Raw genomic sequence first — 13,369 nt, forward strand, 5'->3', positions numbered from 1 at the left:
AGTGCGGCCTCAGGTGTATGTTCCCCCTCACTGAGGTCCCATATCTAACCCGACGGACATTAAATAGCAGGATGTTTCTCGGCACTGCGAGCGCAGGGAAACACGCTGCTAAACACGCCTGCTTTGGGACTCTGTTCCGATATGGTTAGATCGGGCCACAGGTGTGGGTGAATATTAGTCTGGATCGCCAGGAATCACCCCACAAACCCTTTGAAAATGACACTTAAGTCATTTTTTTGGGGGGCGGGGAATTGTGCCCATTATCTCTGTTGTGGCCAAAAGAAAAAAAATCACAGTTCTCAGATGTATAACAACATGCCGGCAGACAGTCCACAATTCTGGTTATGATTCTGTGCAGTACGACACCTACGTAGCATATTTGTGTGCATTGAATGAGGGCAGAATTGAGCTCAGCTTCGATGGCAATGTTTGAACAGCTTGTTGGAGCTCATTATCGAGTCTCGGGCTTACTGAATGACCATTGGTTGAATTGTAAAAGGGCATGAGACCACACTGAAGCACAAGTCTGCACCTTCAGAAGAGAAAGGGAGAAAAATAAGGAGGTGCAGAAAGGTTGAAGTTCAATTCATTTTTCACGAGGCGGTAATACAGTGAGAGTGGAAAAAAGCAGAAAAAGGTCATATCAGTTTTCAGAAGAAATATTAACTTAACATTTCCATAAATGTCAGACTTGTGAGGTTTGATCTTACTTTGACCCAGTGTTCTGATGTAGGTCAGGTAGATTTATTACAGTTCTTCATTCAGGTCATATTGTACCAAAGAAATCACAAAGGTCTTGTTCCTTGATGCAATTATATCAGGATTTAACATCCTATGACAGTGGCTTCAAGGAATCCCATGTGATCTCAGAATTCAGTTTCAAAATTCTCTGAAGTAAAGAAAAAGATTTGTGTCATGACCACCAGATATTTCAAAGCACTTTATAGACAATGAACTACTTTTTGAAGTGTAGTCACTGTTGTAATGTAAGAGCACAGTAACCAATTTGCATGCAGCAAACTCCTACAAGTCAATGTGATAATGACCAGCAATTTATTTTGTGATGTTAATTGATGGATAGATAACGGCTAGGATACTGAGCATCAGTCACCTGCTCTCTGTTGAAATAGTGCTTTTACATGGGGCCACATGGTGCTTTTACATCGGTAACAGGCACCTCCTTCAGTGCAGCACTCTCTTGATAATGCACCGAGGAGGAGTCACTTTTGATTTACATGCTCAAGCTCTACCAATGGGACTTGAACCAAGGACCTTGTGACCCAGAGTTGAGAGCGCGACCAATCGAGCCAAGGCGGATACCACAAAGACTAGACAAACACTTCTTCATCCAGGATTGTTACCAGTTGAACAGACGATGAAAAATGCTTGGAACACAATACTTCTCATGAAGTAGAGCTGCAGCTTTCCTTTAACTCTCTGCATTGTAATTTCAACAGAACAAAACCCCGCCAATTTTATATTCTGAAAATAATTGCTCTGTTTTTCTTTTCAGCATCAGCTCATTCTGGTAAAGTTATGAGTACACAATGTTCTTAAGATGTCCACTTTTTGAATAATTTTGGATTTAATTCATGCAAGAAATGGAGGAAAAAAATCTGTGTTCTCGCAAGCCATATAACTAGGGCGATAGATAAGGATTTTGGTTAAATTGTTGGGGGGGCATGGATCATGTGAGGGGAGATGTAAATAAAAGAGAAAGGACAAAGCAATAGAGCAGGGTAACGATATGGGCAGTGATAACAAGAGCGTGGCAGAATGGGATAGAGTGTATAAATCTAAGAGTGCACCACCAGGTAAGGCCAAAGTCAGATGCCCGCTAACAGTAACCATATAGTAGTACAGAGAATACAGGAAGGACTAATAGAGGCTTGGAAGAAAGGCACTGCAATAATCATGGGCGATTTTCATCCTCATGTAGATTGGACAAATCAGATTGGCAAAGATAGCCTGGAAGATGAGTTCATGGAGTGTATTTGAGACAATGCGAGTGATTCTCCTGATTGGAGACTATTGCTCCCGGCAGCGGGAAAACTGGAGGGATTCCCATCGCCTCTCAGAGCGAACCCCATGTGCCGTTCAATGTCATTTCGAAAATCTTTTACCCAGGATCGAGGTTTCCGTGCCATTCAATGGCACATTGGGGCCCTTGCCTGTAATTTGGGTGGGAGGGTTTTGCCAACGATCCAGGGAGGGCTGCAACGACATTTTTAAAAAGGATAACCTAATCTCTTGAGGAGTGGGACCTATCAGACAGGTTAGGTCCCACCTCTCTTGGGTCCACGTTGCGGTGATGGTGAGATTCCAGAGCTTTAAGGCAAAGGAGAAGGTTTTGTAATGGGCAAGGGAACATTGCACTTCTAAGGTACAGAGATTGCGCACATGTTGAAGTGAAATGGGATGCGGGATCAGGGATTCACAAGTCCTTCCGATTCTGTGCAAGCTACTACTCGAATAAGACAAACCATAGTCCAGACAAAATAAGGATGAGGTTTCGGCCAAAGTGTGGGATGGGCTCGATCCAACTCAGACCTGTATCCACCCTCACCCACCATTTTGCAAAACATGCCAGAGAAGTATTGTGTGGGGGTAGACCCTCACACCCCCTCCAGCAGCCCACCAATCCAGATTTTTTTGCCTCCTGGACGTGTTCTCTAGGGCGTTCACCTTGGCTCTTAGCAATTTATTTGTTTTGGCCACCAAAGTCAGTTCATATTCCAGCACAGCAATCTGATCGCCGTGGTCCGATTAGGCCACCTCCGTACTCTTGATCCTGGCTCCCTGGACCTCAACAATCTCATTAATTTCCCCCAGAGCCACTCGAAGGGGGGCCAAGGCCTCTCCAATTGATCTTTTGAGATCCTCTGACACAATTTGTCGGTGCTTCTCAAATTCTTTCGCCATGGTATGAGAGAGAACCTCTGCCGTTAGTGGAGTGGATGGAGAAACAGAAACTGTTTACTTGCTGTTAACCACAGAGCCATTTTACTTGCTGTTAACCTCTAAGAGAGGCCTTAGACTCCATCGACGAGTATCTGTCCCAAGCTTTCGTTTCCCTGGATTTTTTGGACATTTCAGTAACAATTCCTCTATTCCAATAACTATCCTGCGTTTCCAAGGAATAAACAACCCATGACACCAAGAAAAGGGGCAAAAGGTACAGTTACCAGTGGGAACCATCTCATGCACATCTTCCCCCTATATTACACCACCAGAAGTCCCCACATTCAAACTCACTGGGATTGCTGCACAGCACAGTGTACAATAGGGAGTAACTCAGCATGACACTTCCATCATGGACCCCAAAACTTACATGAAAATTTATCATTTCATAATGTATTTCACAGCATTCATCCACAAATGATTCAGAAGTAGGAAAGTGCAAATTTTCTCTGTACAACAATCAACAATCAATCATGTATACTGAATCACAGAGGGGAAACTCTTGCACCATTGGCGAGAAGCTGAAAATTGGCGCCCAGGTCAAGCAAGGCGCTGCACAAGTTTCCACGTCACAAAGATTGGGATCACTGAATCAACATTTCATGGGTAGTTTAATAAAGTTGAATAGAAGTTGAGGAAGGTGTTGATGGGAATGAGTGAAGGAAGCCACGCAAGGAGGAAAGCTCAAAATGCTGACAGCATTCCTCTCGATGAGGCCTTAGACCTCTGGTTCACCCAGCAGAAAGTCAAAGACGTATATGTGTCTGCTCATATTTTTCATGATCAGGTTAATAGGTGTTGCCACCAAATTAGTGGCAATACCAGTACCCCTGGAGAGTTTGAAGCTAGCAAAGGAAGGTTAGCAAATATTACGGACAGGGATAAGAGAGATCTGAAACCCCTGTTGCCTTTCCTTACTGTCTGTAGCAGAGTGTTTTTGAAAAGGGTGATATGAGTGTTTGTTCACCGCTCACAGTATGATCAATTTGAATAACCAGCAAATGTTTTTTCATGTGTTTACCCTGAAAGTCTAATGCTATGTCACTCACTCACTACTCATACACATACTCGAGAAAAATACAGTTAAAGAGGATAGCGCACTTTTATAAGTTACAAGCAAAGGAACTCACAGCTCATGTGAATGGCTCATCTTGGCACATGCCTGGTGAGGAAGATTCTTTTTTCATTCTTGGAATGTAGCTAGATGAGTTCAATCACCAAAGTTGTATAACAAATTCACTGCGGAGCACCCCTGTAGAGGTGCCTTTTCAGCAGATCACAAATTTAGTTGCTTGCAGTCTTATGACTAGGGTGTTGGTTTGCTGTACTAATGGAGTTGAAAAAGATCAGGCTTGGATATTTCAGTCTCCAGTCTTAAGGCATAGATGTTGCTTCCTTTGTTGCTGCTGATATTTCTTGCTGTGTTGTTTCAGACTGACTGGTTTCTGCCTAGTTATTGGGAATACGATTCACTACCTGTGGCCAGTTTGGGGCATGTGACCACATGACCAATAGCTCTAACTTCCTCCAGAAATTGGAGTTAGAAGCCATTGCTACACAATGAGGTACAGATGGTGGCCATTCATGCCTACGTATGATGAACTGATTCCTCCACAACTCTCTTGTTATGTTTCCACCCAGAGACAGTGAGTTTGAGAATCCTTGGGCAGGATTCTCCGCCATCGGGATTCTCCATTTTGCTGACAGCCCAGGAGTTTCCCAACGGCGTGATGCTGCCCCACAACGGGAAATCACATTGAACAGACGATGTAACAGAGAATCCCACCGGCGGGTTGAGACAGAAATGTGGCAGGGTGGAGAATCCCGCCGCACAAGTTTTGAGTATTGTTTGAGTCCACAAACAAGGGGCGAAATTCTCCAACCCCACACAGGGTCGGAGAATCAGCCGGCGGCGCCGATATTGCCGCTCCCGCCATGTTAAAGATTCACCCACCCGCCATAAAACGGCGTTCTTCAAATCCCGCTGGCCGCCTCGGAAAACAGCTGGCGCCGGCGGGATGCCATTGTTTTTTTAAGCTTTTTTATTCACCGGCCCGGATGGGCCGAAGTAGGTTTATAACGGCGTCAACCATTGATGATGGTTGACGCCGTTCAGTTACCTATATCGAGTGCGGGGGGGCGGGGGGGGGGGGGGAGGGGTAGGGGTGGTGGTGCGGGAGGGGTAGGGGTGGGGGGAGGGGGGTAGTGGTGGGTGGGGGTAGGGGTGGGGGGGGGTGGGGGTAGAGGTAGGGGGGTATGGGGGTCGGGGTAGGGGTAGGGGTTGAGGTAGGGGGGAGGGGTAGGGGAGTAGGGGTAGGGGGCAGCGGCGTGCAGAGGGGGGGGGGGGGGGCGACGGTGCGTTGACCCCGGGCATCCATTGGATGGGGGCATCAGCAGATCTTCCTCAAGGCTCCCCTTCTTCCCAGCTGCCTTGTCTTTGTTTGAGAGAGAGAGAGAGAGAGAGGGAGATTGTGGGGACAGACAGAGAGAGAGAGACAGAGAGAGGGAGTCCAGTCCGTCCTCTGGCTGAGAGCAGGGCTTTGGTGAGTATATTGCAATCTGCCTAAACCCAGGAATATTGCCTGGTTAGAATCCACACCTGGGGTAAACACAGAACCTAAACCGCACTGTAAATCTGTGCCAGTGCACAGGGGGATCACATAGCTCTGGAACAAAGGGCTGGATGAAGAGAATGTGAGAGAGAGAGAGGAGAAAGGGGGTGGGAGGAAAAGGGGGAGGGTGGAGAAAGAGGCCCAGGGGGTGGGGAGGCAGAATTAATCCAAATTCCTTCTTATTTCCTCAGACTCTTCAAAAGGTTGTTTCTCCCCAGGATTAGAAAAGGTGCCTTGATAATTCACAGCGCAGAACCCTTTCTGCGCTGTGAATTATAAAGGCAGAACCCAGAAACTTTGCCAAAAGTTTTTCCCTCTCTCTCCGCGCGTTTTTCCTGTTGTTGTGAAACTGACCTGAAATCGCAGAGGCTGAAGCAGAAATAGACAAATCCAGACACATCTCCCACCCCGGGATCCCAGCATTTCCCTCTGCATTCTAACCAGGCAATATTCCTGGGTTTAGGCAGATTGCAATATACTCACCAAAGCCCTGCTCTCAGCCAGAGGACGGACTGGACTCCCTCTCTCTGTCTCTCTCTCTCTGTCTGTCCCCACAATCTCCCTCTCTCTCTCTCTCTCTCAAACAAAGACAAGGCAGCTGGGAGGAAGGGGAGCCTTGAGGAAGATCTGCTGATGCCCCCATCCAATGGATGCCCGGGGCCAACGCACCGTCGCCCCCCCCTCTGCACGCCGCTGCCCCCTACCCCTACCCCTACCCCCCTACCCCTACCCCCCTACTTCAACCCCTACCCCTACCCCCACCCCCCTACCCCTACCCCGACCCCCCCACCCCCTACCCCCCCACCCCCCACACCCCTACCCCCCCACCCCCCCCACCCCTCCACCCCTACACCCCTACCCCCCTCCCTTCCACCATTACCCCCCTCCCCACCCCTACCCTCCTCCAACGCCGGGCGGCGTTGATGATGTCGCCCGACGTCAACCGACGCGCCACTTCCGCAGCGGGTGAAACTGACGCGTACAGCGTCACTCCGCTGCTGGCCCTTTCAGGACGGGAGATTTAGGGCTTATAAGCGGGCCCTGACGCCGGAGTCACCAGCGCCGTTTTTGCCCGCCGGTCAAGGGCGTCACGAAGGTCTTCGGTGGATTTCGCCCAAGAGGTGTGAATTCCACAGATGGTTTGCGAATTTTGGGGTGGGGGAGGGGGGGAGGGGGGAGCAGCGGACCCAGCTCATTCAATCAGGAATTTTCTGGAGTCAGTTCATTGTGTGTCCGTGCAAAAAGTGCAAAAGAAACCTCACCTTTGGCAGTCACCTTACCAGCCTTTAAATGTCAATTTCTAAAATCAGACAATTATACACTGAATGCAGACCATATTTAAAAACACAAAGGTGATGTGCCTTTACCGGGCATGACACAGGATTCACAAACCAGCCCAGCATTCCACAAATGACTATAAGAGAACAGTCCTTGGAGCAGTCAGCCACAACCACACTGAATTCCAAAAACAGAACTGAGGGAGATTTTACACTGGGAGGGATACACTGAAGAACGCGTCCACGGACAGGATTTCCTGGTCGTGCCTACCCTGAAACTGAAAATTCCCACTAGAGGTCAATGGATTTTTAAATGATCCGACATACCACTCATCCCCCCCCCCCCCCCCCCCCCCCCCCCCATGCCCCGCCAACCCCACGTCGATGGTTTCTGTGGTGTTTGGAACCAGAAGACTTACCCCTATAACTGCAATGAGACGGCCCGGTTACCACTGAAGTCTCTACCAACAAGAAATGGAACCAACAAAATTTCCAGGGGCGGCACGGTGACATTGTGGTTAGCAGTGTTGCCTTACAGTGCCAGGGTCCCGGGTTCAATTCCTGCCTTGGTGACTGTCTGTGTGGAGTCTGCAGTTTCTCCTCATGTCTGCGTGAGATTCCCCTGGGTGCTCCGGTTTCCTCCCACAATCCAAAGATGTACAGTATAGGTTGATGGAACATGTTAAAATTGTCCCTTAGGGTCCAAAGATGTGCAGGTTATGTGGGGTTATGGAATTACGGGGACAGGGCAGAGGAGTGAGCAGAGGCAGAGTACTCTTTCAGAGGGTCGGTGCAGATGCGATGTCCTGAATGGCCTCTTCAAACCATAGAAATTCTATGGTTCTGAACAGATAAAGATAAGGCTGACAGCAGGATGTTGCTGCAAGAAAATATTGATCGACACAAACTGACTCCTCTCTTCTTCAGCAAACTATGTTGCTTCCATCATCCAACCTCAAATCACTACCATACCAATCGTCAGGGAATACCAAAGCTTCGATTTCTTCATCAATCTTCCAAGTCTGGTTTCGCCATGAACTTTTCCCAAACGGCTGAAAAACATCTCAGACAGAACAAACTGCTGAGGAAAGCAATAGCCACTTGACACCTACCCTACACATCAAGCCCCAGAACACCTGATAATACAAAATGGGAACATCAAATGCATCTACCTACCCAACAACACAACCTCAAACATTCAACCATTTGACCAAGGCATCTTATCGACCTGCAAATATAATTATGAAGGGAACTGATCGAAAGAATGTTGGATAATGAGGATAACTTGACAACTTGCCTGAAGTAACTCAGCATGGAAGAGAGAATCTACATGTGCAGCCATGCTGGCAAGAAGTGTTAATGAACAGTATCAAAAATTTCTAAAGACATGCCCTCCAAACAGAAACCAACAGTGACAGCGTGTGATTTTGAAGGCTTCACTGAAGAAAAAATACATGAAAGCGAGAGTTGTGAACTGTCGTAGATTCAATGTGCAGGACCTAAACAACGCCAGGACTGTACTTGGAGGTAAATTAGGTACCAACATCATTAAAAAGAGCACCAATGCCCACAAAGCTACTGACAAGAGGATAACAGAGGAGCAAATACTGGCCTGTGTATTTGCTTTATGCAAATTTTGCAAAATTTAAGATGATGATGATGATGGCACTGAGACGGAGCCATTTGATCGTGCAGTCATTCACTGACTAAACAAATCGGTGTGATGCATGGTTGGAAGGGAACAGAACATCAACTGCTGTCGTGTAGCAGTGTTACGGCCATATGTATTATGATATTTTAAGTATGACCCAACTTCAGAACATCCGACATCCAGCACAGGCAGAAGCAAGGAGTAAACGTGAACACTTAAAAATTGCTGATTTTCCTCAACATGTGTCTACCTGTTTAATAATAATGGATGTCAAGGGCGGGATTCTCTCAGCTCGGGGTCGGGCCGGAGAATCCCCGTGATCGGCGCGAATCACGCCATGCCGGCACACGTCGCCGCCATTGGCGCCAGCGTGGTTGGCTCGGCGCTGGTCGGGGGGCTGCTCTACGTGGCCGGCCTGCCGATTCTCGGCCCGCGATGGGCCCGTCGTACAAACGCTGAGTCCCGCCGACGCTGTCCACACCTGCTCTCAGCCGGCGGGAACTCGGCGTGGTAGGGTCGGGGGCGGCCTGTGGGGTGCGGGGGTGGAAGGGCGCCTCCGATGTGGCCTGGCCCGCGATCGGGGCCCACCGATCGGCGAGCTGGCCTTTCTGGCTGGCGGCCTCTTTTCTTCCACGGCGGCCCCTGTAGTCCTGCGCCATGTTGCATCGGGGCCGGCGCGTTGAAGGAATCCACTGCCCATGTGCGCGTTGGCGCTGGTGCCACTGCGCATGCGTGGATCCCGCGGCGCCCAGTTCACGCCGGGATCAGCAGCTGAACGCCGTGAATCGCTCCAGAGCCATGCTGGCCCCCTGTAGGGAGCAGAATTGCTGATCCTGAGGCCGTGTTGACGCCGTCGAGAAACGCAACAGCGTTTCCGACGGCGTCAACACTTAGCCTCAGGATCACAAAATCCCACCCCATTTACATTTCTGGTACCAGAAGAAACACAATTTCATTTATTTGAATTGAGTGCCTTCATTTTATTATTCTGTCTCCTGGCTCAGCATTTTTGTAAAGGGCTTTGTTGTAACACAATGTCACCAATAATGTGGTCTCAAGATATGGGCCTCGTAGATCCCGCTATGGGGGTCCCGGTGTAGAAACACACTCACTACTGACCATCAGTCACTCCGATCTGCTGCTGTTGCCAGGAAACAATTGCCATCAATTTCAAAATATCCCTATTCCTCAGGAGGGATTAGCTAGTAAATATCTTCCTTCATGTCTGCTGTTCACACATTTTAATCTCTTTATGTGCCACTATCAGTACCCTTCTTCAGCCACTATCAGAACCCGCACCACTGCAGCAGAAAACTGACCCTATTTCCAGTTCTCTCTACCTTTGTCAAAGAGTCATCCAGACTCGAAACGTCAGCTCCCTGTTCTGTCCCCAAATGCTTTCAGACCTGCTGAAATTGTGCAGTATTTTCTGTTTGTTTGGCCCTCCATGTGTTCCATGCCACATTTTCACATTAAAAAGGGATTCAAATTGGATTGTGATATTTTGAATCTTTTGCATATCCAAATATTGGCACAGCCTAAGCTCAGAATTGGAACCGACATGAATCAGATAAAAGGTGCCGATTTCCTGATCTAAATGAGATAAACACCTTTCACCCCAATCACAAAATCACAAATGCAACTTCTGTACTTGTTTGCATAATGAGTATTATTGACCTTAGGGCCTATTTACGTCAGTGTGCTGGGTTAAAGCAAGGTTGTAGTCACACAACAGTTTCACAATCAATCCCATTATTTTTCAAACACTCAAGCTTGATTTTTTTTTTAATGCTTTAGCTTCATTCTATTAAATTTCACATCTCATCTGCCGAGAAATTAATTGAAGTTGCCCCCAAACTTTCCCCCATCATTGATCATGCCTTCAGCCCATGAGCTTTCATTTCCTCATTTTTTTCCCATTATGTTAAACATGTTGTCCACCTAATTTTACCCTTCTTCCTGTATGCCTCCCGATTCATCATGTCAAAGGGATGAGAAAAAAAGGGAATTAATTTCGAAGATGAGAAACTATTTATTTGATCTGGAAATGTTGAGAAGAAAAAGATTCATTTGCTCTGAATGATGACACCTCTGAACTTTTTCTCCACCATATAAATCACATTTAAATTGAAGGCAGAAAAGCTGAAAACTAGCCGGACGGACAATATCATTTCATTTTTTTTTTTTTTTAAATAATTTTTATTGAAGAGATTTTTTACATGAAAATATTTACCCCCCCTAACCATAGACTATTACACAATATTCCCTCTTAACAGATATCCCCCCCGCCCGACCCCCCGCACGCGTTGTCCCTCCCTCCCCTCCCCCCCCCCAAAAAAACAAACAAAGCAACAATTAACATCAAACATGAACTGCGAACAAATTTGCCCGCATTTCAACCTTAAATAACCCACCACACCCGTTGTTGCCACCCCCCCCTCCTCCCCCCCCCCCCCCCCCCGGGTTGCTGCTGCTGCGACCTCTGCGCCCTATCTTTGAGCCAAAAAGTCGAGGAAAGGCTGCCACCGCCTGAAGAACCCTTGTACCGACCCTCTCAGGGCGAATTTGACCCTTTCCAACTGGATAAAGCTTGCCATGTCATTAATCCAAGTTTCCACGCTTGGAGGCCTCGCGTCCTTCCACTGTATCAGTATCCTTCTTCGCGCAACTAGGGACGCAAAGGCCAATATTCCGGCCTCTCTCGCCTCCTGTACCCCCGGCTCCACCCCAACCCCAAAGATCGCTAGTCCCCATCCTGGTTTGACCCTGGATCCCACCACCCTCGACACCGTCCTTGCCACCCCCTTCCAGAACTCCTCCAGTGCCGGACATGCCCAAAACATATGGACATGGTTCGCTGGACTTCCCGAACACCTGACACATCTGTCCTCACCCCCAAAGAACCGACGCATCCTTGTCCCCGTCATATGGGCTCTATGTAGCACCTTAAATTGAATGAGGCTAAGCCTCGCACACGAGGAGGAAGAATTAACCCTCTCCAGGGCATCAGCCCAAGTCCCATCCTCTATCTGCTCACCCAGCTCCCCCTCCCACTTGGCTTTCAGCTCCTCTACTGATGCCTCCTCAGCCTCCTGCATTACTTTGTATATGTCCGATATCCTCCCCCCTCCGACCCAGACCCCCGAGAGCACCCTATCGCTCGCCCCCCTGCTGGGGAGCAAGGGGAACCCTTCCACCTGGCGGCTAGCAAATGCCTTCACCTGCAAATGTCGGAACACGTTTCCCGGGGGGAGCCCGAATTTCTCCTCCAGCTCTCTCAGGCTCGCAAACCTCCCATCTACAAACAGATCCTTCAGCTGCCTGATGCCCACCCTGTGCCAGCTCTGAAATCCCCCGTCCATGTTCCCCGGGATGAAGACAATATCATTTCATATCATGGTATATTGCCGGGTGTTTTCCGGCCTTTCTCACCGGCGGCATCTTCCGGTCCCACCGACAGCCCCCCCCCCCCCCCCCCCCCCACCTCCCATAGGTTTACCGGCAGTGGGGAGTGCAGGCAAATGAAAACCCCACAGACGGCGGTGGGACCAGAAGATTCTGCCATCCAATGGCGGACCGCCTCTGCTACTGCGTAATATGCCACGGGAGCGCGTGGAAATTCCTGGCTATTCCTGAATTCCTCGGGAATCCTTCCCCCACTCGGTGATTGAGGACTTATTAATTGTTTGCGGAAGGGGTAGTAATCAAACAGGTTGCTTTGTCCTGGATGGTGTTGAGATTCTTGAGTGTTGTTGGAGCTTCACTCATCCAGGCAAGTGGAGAGTATTCCATTATACTCCTGACTTGTGCCATGTAGATTGTGGTCAGGCTTGGGGAGGAGAAGGGGGGGGGGGGCATCAGGTGCTGATGTTATTCACTGTAGGATTCCTTGCCTTTGACCTGCATTGTGCAGTCATCTGTGAACATCCCCATTGCTGACCTTATGATGGAAAGGAGGTCATAGATGAAGCAGCTGAATATGGTTGGGCTGAGAAACTCCTGCAGTGATGTCCTGGAGTTGAGAAGATTGACCTCCAACCACAACAACCATCTTCCTTTGTGCCAGGTATGAAGCCAACCGAGGGCAGCACGGTGGCGCAGTGGGTTAGCCCTGCTGCCTCATGGCGCCGAGGTCCCAGGTTCGATCCCGGCTCTGGGTCACTGTCCATGTGGAGTTTGCACATTCTCCCCGTGTCTGCGTGGGTTTCACCCCCACAACCCAAAGATGTGCAGGTTAGGTGGATTGGCCACGCTAAATTGCCCCTTAATTGGAAAATATTAATTGGGCACTCTAAAATTTAAAAAAAAAGAAAAAAAAAGGTATGAAGCCAACCAGCGGAGAATTTTCACCCTGATTCCCACTGACTCCAGTTTAGCTCGGTCTCCTTGATGCCATATTCGGTCAAATGCTGCCTTGATGTCAGGGCAGTCACTCTGCCCTCACCTCTGGCATTCAACCCTTTTGTCCATGTTTGAACCAAGGCTGTAATGAGGTCGGGTGCTGAGTGACCCTGGCAGAACACAAAGTGTGTGTGCGTGAGCAGGTTATTACTGAGTAAGTGCTGCTTTATAGCACTGTTGATGACTCCTTCCGTCACTTTGCTAATGATTGAAAATGAATGAAATGAAATGAAATGAAAATGAATGGCGAATAGACTGACAGGGCGGGAATTGGCTGGGTTGGATTTGTCCTGTTTCTTGTGTACAGGATACACCTGGAATATTTTCCACATTACCAGGTAGATGCCAGTGTTGTAGCTGTACTGGAACAGCTTGGCCAGGGGTGTGGCCAGTTCTGGAGCACAAATCTTCAATATTGTTGCAGGAATATGGTCAGGACCCATAGCCTTTGCAGTGTCCGATGCCTT

At 48.6% G+C, this 13,369-nt stretch overlaps 1 protein-coding gene across 3 annotated transcripts in view; it reads right to left on the reverse strand.

The window, feature by feature from the left end:
* The window catches only part of cdh13 (cadherin 13, H-cadherin (heart)), a 1,126,050-nt gene that overhangs the window by 347,723 nt on the left and 764,958 nt on the right, over positions 1 to 13,369 (reverse strand). The window lies entirely within an intron of this gene.

This window comes from Scyliorhinus canicula, chromosome 9 (assembly GCF_902713615.1).
Source record: "Scyliorhinus canicula chromosome 9, sScyCan1.1, whole genome shotgun sequence".
NCBI lineage: Eukaryota > Metazoa > Chordata > Chondrichthyes > Carcharhiniformes > Scyliorhinidae > Scyliorhinus > Scyliorhinus canicula.